Raw genomic sequence first — 11,397 nt, forward strand, 5'->3', positions numbered from 1 at the left:
TATGAATTGTTTGTGGAATATAGGCAATCACAAATGAATCAAGACCAGATCACAAGGCATAGGATGAAATGGGACCTCCTGGGTTGAAATGTCCAGTTCCATGTTAATCATACTTAATCATATTATTTGAATTAATTAATAAAATTGTCAGCTCCATCTGAAAAACATACTAATTTCTCACACAGCCCTGATTTCTTTGGAAAGTTTATCTGGATTCTCCCAATTCTGCACATGAGAAATAATCTACTTTCTAATCTCACTTCATTAGTCAACAGGTTATGACCATTTGTGCTATACTTTTTAAACATAAGGAAGCCAAATATCTCACACTCTTCTTTCTCAAGGTACCTAAATAAAATTAGCAAAGAAAGAAAGTCAGTGTAACATAAAATTATATCATAGTAAAGTGTTCCACTGCTATTACTAAATTAACATCTGACCAGAACCTTCACATCTGAACAATATTAATTTTAAGGCAGATGGAATCTAGCTCTGCATTAATTGCCTGGTCTTCCCTGCTTAATAATCTCATGTCTTGATGAAAACCCTGTGTGCCAAACCTCTAGAAATAACAAAAATTAGCTCCTGGAGGAAATGTGGAATGCAGTGGGATTTAGGGAAGAGATTAGCGCTACAGTTCCACTGGCACTTTGGATTGTCTGAAGCTAACTCTAACATGAAACAAGTATAACTTTTCCACCTCTGGCTGTAGTTTCCCACTTTCCACTCCCTCCTTGGGCCAGCATGGATATTTTGTTCAGTGAATCAATGTGAGGGACTGATCCAGTTTCAAGAAAGCAACACTGGTGCAAAATGGTTGGGGAGAGAAATAGGAAATGCTTCTAATATACCTTATGTGCTTTAGGATGGACTGAATCATGTTTCCTGAAGTATCTCTTGTCATTAACTAGGGTGTGGTTCAAACCTCTCATGCCTCCCTCCAGGTGGTGCGAGAGGCATCCTTCCACCTCTCTGGGATCTTGTTAGAGTGTAGGCAATATTGTTTTGTGGTTTACCTCCCAGCTGAAGTCACCTACTGAATAAGTGCTGAGCCCTGCAGAAGTCTGTTAATGCCACTTTTCATGATCTAAACAACACAAAGAAATCAATGCCAAACATATACTGAAATGAGCTATGGCAAAAGATGCATGATTTAGTAATGTGAAGCATAGCGAGCTCCTGTCAACTGTCTTCAACAGCTCTGGAAATCAGGCACCATATACCCCAAAGAGCAAGGCACATCAACTCAGCTGTCATTTCTGAATGCATTGGCCTATGGCCCAACATCTACACATTTTCGAGCAACCAATCCAGCCAAAATAATTTAGCAAATCAGTGATTGGCATCATAAATGTATGTATGGCACCACAAATGTAATTCATAGTATATACAACACAGAGAACAGAGCAGATTAGTAAGAAGCAGGACTGCATCACAGCACGAGACAATACCAGCAGGAGTTGTCTAACAAACAGAAAATGACGTGTAGTTATAGAGCTGGAGTTTTTCCATTGGCTGGTGAGATTTCTCACCATCTGGAAGGGCTTTGAAAAAGAGCAGGAAGAGGCTTGATGAATGTTGTGTGGGGGAGTGTTGGCAAAAGAAGGTTTGACAAGCTGAGCAAGCCAAGCAAACAAAGACCGCAGCCAAAACAGAGACAGAAGGGAGCGAGAGGAAAGAGGTTGTGTGGGAAATGAGAGAAGAAGCTTGACTTCATCATGAAAGAGATCTGTCAACCCATTACAGTCCACATCACTGTGTGTGGAAGACTAAAAGATCCTTGCACTTCTGTGAAGTCCAAGGTGATACGAAGCTTTGGGCTGCCACCACAAAACACCTGCCTGGCTATCACCAGTCCCCTGATGTGACCCCACCAGCTTTCACAAAGAGGTGTGTCTATGGAGAAGGGTGCAGAGCCCTACTTTGCCAGAAGGAGAGCTGCTGGGTGGATCTACCAGCACAACAACCATCATTTCATCAGAGCAAGCGACGAGCTTCGAACATTTGAGGGAGGGGCACAAGATAACACTGGCAAAATGGTCTCTTTGCTGAATGGACTGCATGGCTGCCAGGAGTAGTTCCAGGTTAGGTTAAAAACAGCATTGTGGGCATGGATTTTGGTTGGCTGGTCTATGTGGACTGACTGGTGGGGGAGAGAGAAACATTCATCTGCAAAATTCAACCTACTATGAAATGCAGGGAAAAGCAGTCCCTGTTTTTTACACTTTATCTCTCTGAAGAACCATAGCACTCCAACACCATCATTTTCATGCCATCTCTTGAAGGGATTTCCAACCTTCACAGCTGCTGTTGCCTTCTAATTTTCTCCCTCTATAAACATTTCTTGCCATTCCTCCCTTTTCTCCCTGATAAGGGGCCTCTCACCATGCTCTGAGTTGTACCCACCACCCTCATCACTGGACTGCCAAATCTGGCAGGACCAGTGCAGATCCCAGGATAAAAAGCCTGATGCTTTGTCTGTGGTGTTTATCCATGTCTTTGTGAGTGCTGGAATCTGCAGCTCTTCAACAGGATGGTTCTCAAACTTCTTGAATACTTGGGCCAAAAGATTTTTGTGGGTTATCAACTACCATGAACCGCCAAACTTTGAAGGGAAATAGTTCTTCAGTACAATTCCACAGAGCAGGTATTATGGCCTTGTAAGCCTGAGTTTTGCGATTTAACTCATGTTCATCTCCCAGGACAATATTCTTGGCTTCAGTGAAGCTCTACTCAGTTCTGTAAACAAGAATTTTGAATTCAAGGAAACAAGTATTTTGAATATTATTCTCTGTCTATGCTAGGGTGCCCTAGAGGTGCTGCAGATTACTCTGACCTAAGCAGGGACAGAGTGAAAATGAAGGGCCTTAAGGCTGTGTTGTTTCATCATTATTACAGATCCAATGCAGGAACTTCATCAAGGTTGTTTTTCCCCTTCTGTTGTTGTGTTGTACCAACATCCCTAAGAAAGTTTGTGAGAAATCTGTAACAATATTTCCTTGGAGATGATGGGAGGTTGGGCGATGAATACAGCTCTTGCTGGGTCAGTGTGATAGTGAATGTTACAGACAACAGACTGGCAAATGAGACAACTACTGCAAGACTGCATATTGAGCTAATTATTTCAGTATTTCTCTGTTTATAATTGCTGCTTTAGATGTTCTCTATTGTCTGTTTGCAGAAAGAGGGAACAGGACTGTGGACTGGTCCAGTGTTATATACCCAAATCTCTTGGATGGTCTTCTTAAACAGCTTCTTGTTTCTAGGCACTGTGATGGGCTGTGTAATTTGGTAGCCCTCTGTGTGTCTGCATCCACCCATGCACAGAAGTGCATGGATGGGCAAATATAACAGAGCCACGGCTGTGAAGATGATCTGTAAAAACTCAGATCTCAGCATCCAACTAGAATAAGTTATATAGCTATTGATGCAATCCTTTCCATCACAGAATCTCAAAGCATTTAAAGGTATTAGTATTTTCAATCCCATCTAAAATAATAGCTTCAAGAGTTGTACCAAGTCCAGCCCATGTCTGCAAGGCTTGATGAGAACAATCACATTTTCTCCCTCCTTTCAGATGCTCTCAAACTCTGCACTTGTATATTGCTCTTTTTTGTCTACATGTTGATCAGTAACGAACAGAAAAATTTCACTGTTTTTGCACTGTGCAGTCACAGATTTAATCCCATGCCCCTCCCTTCTCTGATTTATGAGAGCAGACCAACCCTGCAACCTTCTCCTTTTAACACTGCACCTGCACATCATGGCTAACAGCTTTAGCTGCTTTCCTGCAATAACTCATAGAATCTCTTTCCTAGGCAGCCACGCCTTTACATTAGCAGATATTTCCTCTACTGGTGCTTTACTTTCTGGCTCATTTTTTGATTGCCCTTAGCCTTTCCCCAGATGCCGAAATGATCTAAATCCTGTGGTAACAGTCTGTTCTGTGTTTGGAGTGTGTTTAACTCCTAAGGCAGCATCACATTTGACTTCACTGCTCTCCTTCCTTTAGCTCCACCATTGCTGTTAAGAAAAGCAATCCTAAAGCTGAGGTGCAATGAACATACACAGGGAAACTCCACAAGAAACTTCTTTCCCATCAGCAGTAGTTGTACACTTCTTCACCTTGTGACTAGCTTTTGTCTAGAATTTTTTTACTGGGACACTTTTTGTGTCCCTGATCTGGGCTTAAGGCCCTGATTATATGCTCTTTAAATGACCTCTCAGAAAAAGGGAGATCCCTCTCTATCATCTCTATCTCCTCTATCTATCTCTATCTCTCTCTCTCTATCTATCTATCTATCTATCTATCTATCTATCTATCTATCTCTATACCTCTATCTCTATCTCTCTCTCTATCTCTATCTATCTATCTATCTATCTATCTCTCTATCTCTATCTATCTATCACTCTATCTCCATCTTCATCTCTATCTCTATCTCTATCTCTATCTCTATCTCTATCTCTATCTCTATCTCTATCATCTCTCTATCTCTATCATCTCTCTATCTCTATCTATCTATCTATCTATCTATCTATCTATCTATCTATCTATCTATCTATCTCATCTCTATCATCATATTATCTCTTTCTACCTCTATCTCTTTATGTCTATCTCTAATTGATATCCTCTGTATCTTTCTCTCTCAGTTATACCAGAGCCCAGCACAGCTGCTGAATTACATATCTGAGTTAAGGGATTGGCTTCGTGACCTGCTACAAGAGCTCATGTCCCAGTTGCTCCTTGGCTGAAGCAGACTATGACTCAAGGAGAATTTGGCCCTAAAATGCATGTCATGCCATTTCCAAGATGTTCTTACTCCCAGGTGGAGGCTCTGGTTTTCCTTCATAACTGAAATCAGAGCAGCAGGGAGACATTTGTACTTAAAAATCTCAGACTAGAAAAGAGATCTGGTATGAGGAATTTATTTTATAACAGAAAGAGGAAAGAGAACAGCTGAGCACAGTTCTCCACTAGCTCTCATCTCAACTATACAGTACCTTCTTTTCAAGTTGGCCTCTTAGATAAGAGAAATTTGAAGAAAATCGGCCACTTCCAGCCACAACACAGAGCCAGGCCCATTTGTGCTCTGTTTGCTCTCTGAGAGAAGCAAATAGTATGGGGTTTGACCTTAGAATTAAGTGTTTAGTGAAAAAAAAAACAACCACTATTGCTTCTGCACAAAAATGAAAGCTGGGACAAGAGCTTCAATGCATCTTCAGCAAGGAGGGAACAGAGCTGAGGTGAGTCCTTAGGCTGGGAAACCTCCTGGCATTATTTTTAGAGTTAGTGGTCAAGCTCAACTGCAGTCACTATGTGATCCAGAAACTTTGCAGATGCCTGCTGTCTTCCACATCCTGCTATCACATCCTTTACTTTCAGCCCAGGCACAAGCTTTGTGCCTACTTTCAGCTGGAGGCAGACAGACATGCTGGGGAAACCCTGTGTAGATGTAAAATTACCTTACATTACAGATAAGAAAGGGAGGCATTGGTTTACACTGGCAGAGTATTTATCTCCAACTTGCTAACCTGAAGGAACATTGTAGAAGGCAAGGGATCCAATATATGGAAATAATAGTGATTAAAAGCTGTTTTATAGCTAAAGCATGCTTTTCTCACCCAAAACAAATTGTGGAAGCACTGTTCACACACCCAACCAAGCAATATATCTCTAGATTGGAATCCTTATTGCTAATGCATTTTACTGAGTATTCAAAAATCAACAATGCACCGCTCATATGTGACATACCTGCTGGGGTTTTATGTTCTGTGATCCTTATTGTAAAATATGTTGTTTGAGAAAGAAAATTCTGGATTCATCCCTTCTGAAATCTGATGTAGACATTAGGAAGCCCGAGGGGGTCTTTATCATAGAATCAAAGAATGGCTTTGGTTGGAATGGACCTTCAAAGCCATCTCTTTCCAAACCTCTGCCAAGGGCAGGCACAGCTTCCACTAGAGCAGTGTGCTCCAAGTCCTGTCTGACCTGGTCCTGTGCCAGGGCCCCTCACCCTCACATTCCTTCACCTCTCCTGGTTCAGCAGCCAGGACAGCAGCTGCTTGCTGTGCTCAGCTGTCTCACAGGTACAATCATGCTTGCTCTGAGTGACGCAGCTGTGGTGATGGATTTTGGTTTCATGGCACTTCTTTCAGGTCTGGGCACATTTCAAGAGACTCCAAACATTGATTCAAGGACTACAGGGCAGGAGAGGTAAAGGTAAGGGGAAAATGGGTTACCCAAATGGACATAATCAAATGATTGCTGCAGAGCTGGAGCAGAAATTATGCAGTACATACTTCTGTGTTGCTCCTTGGAGCCCCAGGCAGAGGCTGGACACATTGAGTTGTCTTTATCCCCTGAGAAGGAACTCCATGGATTTTCACAGACCAACACATCTCAGAGCTCCCCTCCTTTTCCCCTGGCTTGTCCACCATTCTTAATGCCCAGCCACAGTGACATCCCAACAAAGGTGACACCTCCTGATCACCCCACCACTACCCACCATCCAACCCAGCCAACAAAGAGGTTTTACTTCCTGCCACCTGAGCTCGAGGCACAGACATCTGGCACGGGGCCAGCAAGGCTTCTCCCGTCACTAGATCCCCGTTGGCTGCTCTTCCTCCAAGGGCCTCTGTCTGGCTCTTCTCCACTAATGTTCTCTGTGTCATTCCAAAACAATCAGCCAGCAACAGTGCTTATGTCTAGTGAGACCAGTGAGCGGTGGGTCAAGAGTGCATCCAAGCAGAATGTGGTGTAAATAACTGACTCCATCTGCTTTGGGTCAGAAAGCTTCAGCTCATCAGAGGGAACCAAAAAGCCTCCACGGGTGGTGAAGGGAATTTCTGAATCCATCTATGGAGCTGGCACTGGAAGAAGCCAAACATGCTCTTAGTGTTTACGCTGTCAGGCTACGAGGTATTCATTTTCATCCCGAAACACATTCCTCACAGAACACTTCTGTGCTTCAAACTCTGTCATTGGGAGAGCTAAGGAAATGCAAACTGAGAGCATGATGCTGAGCTGTCAAGCCTCTTATACAGCAACAACTGCTCCCATGTCTGGGATCCCTCCTGGGAGGCATCAGGACATGGCACTATGCTGCTTGGTTTTCATTGTGCCACACTCATGTAAAATGAAGGATTATATCCCTATCCACTTTTAGTTTGCTGCCACATGGGGAAGATGCAGGGAAGCAAAGGTGTTGTGGTGTGATTTCATGGTTTATCCCAGAACCCCAGGTTTCTCCCCTGAAAATGTCCTCTCAGGTGTGTTGATCCCCACCCTGACCCCTGCCAGCACTGTCTGTCACTCCTGGCATTCCAGAAGTGCATCAAGTGGTTGGGCAGATTCAAAAGAGGGGCCAGACAAGCCAGAGCACGTCCCATTCCCTATATTGGAGCCACCAATATATACAAAGGGGTTTTTGCAAATCCAAGTTGGAAATTTTCTTCCTTGGGTCCCCTCCAGACAGGAAAAAGTACATAAACTCAAGTCTCCTATGGTTTTTGTCTCTGACAGTGCAATGGTGCTGCAATAGGACACATTTGGTAGAAGAACTGCCCAAGGAGGTGCCACACCAACTCTTCTTCAGACTTACAGGTTTCAGTGTCTTTGGTCACATATAAGGGACCCCACTGATATCCAAATGGCTGGCTCTGAGACTGGTGTTGCAAGATGGGGAAACCAGGCTGTGGCACCGAGCTAAGACACAGTCTTAGGAGGTCTGCAAAACAGCACAGACAGTCCAAGTGTTTAAAGCTTCATCTTGGTATGGTCATATATGGGAGAGAGCAGGAGAGCAGGTAGAGTCATCCCCTCTAGCTCCACTTACACATCAAGAGGTGTTTTCACCAGGCTGTAAGAGTCCAAGCCAAAGCACATACCAAATACTGCCAGGCTCTGGTACAGGCTGCTCAGGACAGAGGTGGAGTCCCTATATACCTGGAAGTGTTCAAAAGCTGTGTCAATGTGGCAATTGTGGTGTTTGAGTGGTGTCTTTGGTGGTGCAGGGTTAATAGTTGGATTTTATGATCTTAGAGGTCTTTTTCAACAAAAATGATTTTATGATCCTATGGCAACTTCAGCAAAATTGATTCTAGCTGTCATGGGGAACAACACCAGAAAAATCCCATGTTGACAGGTTTAGCCTCATCTGCAGTTGGTGGTATTATCCCAAATATTACTGTGGATTTTGTATTTGGGGAGGGGTTCTTAATTCCTTTACTTTTTTGTTCCCACACTTTTCCCAGTCAGACAAGGCCAGCAGAACTGGTAGAGATGTGCCTACAGGGGAACAAGTGAAACTTCCCACTTTGCAGCATGAACTACAATTTGTCTTGAACAAAGCTGAAGACAGCTGGGATTTCTGTGTCAGTTGGGACCCAGGACTTCAATTTTGGCTTTGTTGGACTAATAACTGGGCAACACCCTGAAAAGTCCCAGATTGACTTGTGTTTATCCTCTTAAAAGTGCAAGCAAACTGTAAGGTTTCATCTTGTTTGCTTTCAAGCTGCCATAAAAAGCAGGACAGTAAAACACACAGAAGCTGCAGCTCCTGAAATGCAAAAATCTTTACCTCATTGTAACACTGGCTTTAATGATCTGAAGTAGATCTCTCTTTTTCCCTGATGTTCAGGACTGACCATATTCTCTTTTTGAGATGGAGGAGAGAAGTGGCATTTTCTCTGTTCTGTATCCTCTCTACTTGAAGTTGTGAGCACAGCTGGAATTAATGCAGGTGATTGGGTGAGCTCATGAGAAGTTTCCATGGAAGCTGGGGCACTCAACCCCTCCATCCTTTGATGGCACCCCTAAACCCTTGCACTTTTGCTGGGAGCCTAATGAAATCAGAAAGAAAGCAGCGGCCTGTATGTGGAGAAGGAATTCAAGACATTAAGTGAAGGGCAGATTAAGGTTCAATGGACCCCAGATCCTTGCAAATATTGCCCCACAAGCAGAAAAACTTACCTGTCTCACAGAATTTTCTGTTCTTCCTCCCAAGAGAAATGTAATCACCAAAACTGTACTGTTAGGAGCTTTATACAGGAAGTACAGGGTGAAATTATGGTTGGTTTTGATCTTCTGATGGTCAGAGCTGCTGGGTCTGCTCCAGCTCCACATACCCCACTGTCTAAAGGTTTGGTCTGCAGGGAGCCCTTTGCAAAGAAGAATCTCTTGCAGTGAGGATGGTGAAACACTGATAGAGATTGCCCAGGGAGGTGGTAGATGCTCCATCCCTGGAAAAATTCAAGGCCAGGTTGGACAAAGCTCTGAGCAGCCTGGTCTAGTGAAAGACGGCTCTGTTTATTGCCATGGAGTTTAGTCTAGATGGTTTTAAAAGTCTCTTCCAACACAACCCACTCTATGAATCTATGATCCCAAAAGGCTGAGTAAGAATCCATCTGTCCATGGCTAGGGGAAAAAAGATATTAAATTAGTAGGTCATGCTGTAAAGGAAACTATTGTTTGCCTTTTTTACTTCTTTCTCTTCCTCTTTCAGTTGGGTTCTACACAGCCTCTGGTTGCTCTCCACATAAAACCTACTTATAGATGCTTTCATAAAGTGTTTTCTCCACCCCACCAGTTATTTCCAGTTGTTCAGGATATGGACTCTGTTCCTGGGAGCACTGTGCCTGCAAGGTTATAGCTCTGGATGCATTTGATGAATGGAACACACTAATGATTCCCACCTGCAGAAATAGGATGTGATAAAAGACATGCTACTTGTCACCTGCAAACTTGTGATCCAGATATCACAGAAACCTGGAAACTTGAAACAGTCTTCTTTGCAGCTGTCAGCTGCTTTTGTAGTTGCCTATACCTACAGATTTTCTCTCACTAGCCTGGAGCACTGGGAATATCCTAAGCTGCATCTGAACATCCTTGACTGGGCTCAAGTCATGCTGCAAATTTTGGTTCTGTTGGCAGTTCAGCCATTCAGTTTAAGGCAGGCCATTGGTTAACTTTCTGGTGTGCTGTGTTGTAACATAATGACTCTTTTATTTTTCTTTCTTTTTTTTCTTTTTCCTTTTTTCTTTTTTTCTTTTTTCCCTTCCCTTCCCTTCCCTTCCCTTCCCTTCCCTTCCCTTCCCTTCCCTTCCCTTCCCAAATCCCAGTACTTCCCTTCCTCTCTTGTAGCTGTACAACCAATCTTGCATGTTAAAAAAAAGAGGAAAAAATCCTGGAATGACTCCTTCCCAGGGAAGGGACAGAAATTATAATGACTTACAAAGCCATGAGCCATCAGCACCAAGCCATAGGTTCCAGGCAGAGGAGCCTAAAAGAATAGAAAGAAATAAAAGAAATAAAGTCCAGCCTACAATAGCCCAGGGGTTTGTAAATAAATTATAGAACCAATCTGAGAGAGAGATCCCACAACTAAAGAATAACATCCGATGCTGGCTGTGTGGAATTCCCAGGGAAAGAACACCAGCTACCTTTGCAAAGCTGGGTGTGCTGCTGGCTACACCTCCCAGGATCCCAGCTCTTGTCCAGGGTACACTGGAGCAATTTTGTATGCAGGTATCCAATACCTTCTGAAATGCAGGTGGCTAGAAACTAGCTGATCTTTTCCTATTACACACAATTTTGTATGCAGGGGGGCTTGTGCTGCTCCCACACCAGCAGCTGCAGCCCCCAAACCATCAGGCTCTGTGTCATGAGGCTCTGAGAGTTGTGGTGGTCCCTCAAATCCCTGCAAACAACTGAACCACATTCACACCTGAAGGAGCTGAGTCTTCAGCTGATGGATGTGGTCCCATAATTTTTAAAAGAGAGATCTTTTCCCTTTTAAACTTTATTTTAACATTATGCAATTTCCCATTGGCATCATTAAAGACAGCCTTGAAACGCTTAGCTGTGTCTTAAACACAGCTTTTTCTTGGGATAATGAAGATGGGTTGGTTCCATGGGAAGCCTCAAGGACATGTCAGCTCTAATTATATCAAAGGGATCAAATATCAAGAGTGAAGAACAAGATTATCTTACTCCTCACTAGTACCTTCCACCTGGAGACGACTCTTACAAACAGATCTACTGCCTGATGGGATTTGCAAAGTAGCCTTTAGGAAGTTCCTTTAGTACTTCCAAAGTAGCCTTTCAAAGTTCCCCTTCTAAAAGTGCAAAACCAAAGGTACAAAGTCATCATTGCATAAATTTCTCCTTTCTCTAGCTTTGAGTGGCAAAGGTTGCACAGACTTGAGCAGCACAGGGTCAGACCTGGAGGGACAACCAGAGGCTGGAGGGTCCTTTGCATTTTCTCCTTTCATTGCCTGGTTTGTCTCAGTGGCTTCATCTGACGAGGCTGTCTGTCCTCAGAATCAAAACTGACACTGCAATATTATATTTTTTTAAAATTTTGTTTGTCGCAGTATTTCTGTCACAACCCAGAAGCA

Source organism: Lonchura striata, chromosome 1 (genome assembly GCF_050655825.1).
Source record: "Lonchura striata isolate lonStrDom1 chromosome 1, ASM5065582v1, whole genome shotgun sequence".
NCBI classification, from domain to species: Eukaryota; Metazoa; Chordata; class Aves; order Passeriformes; family Estrildidae; genus Lonchura; species Lonchura striata.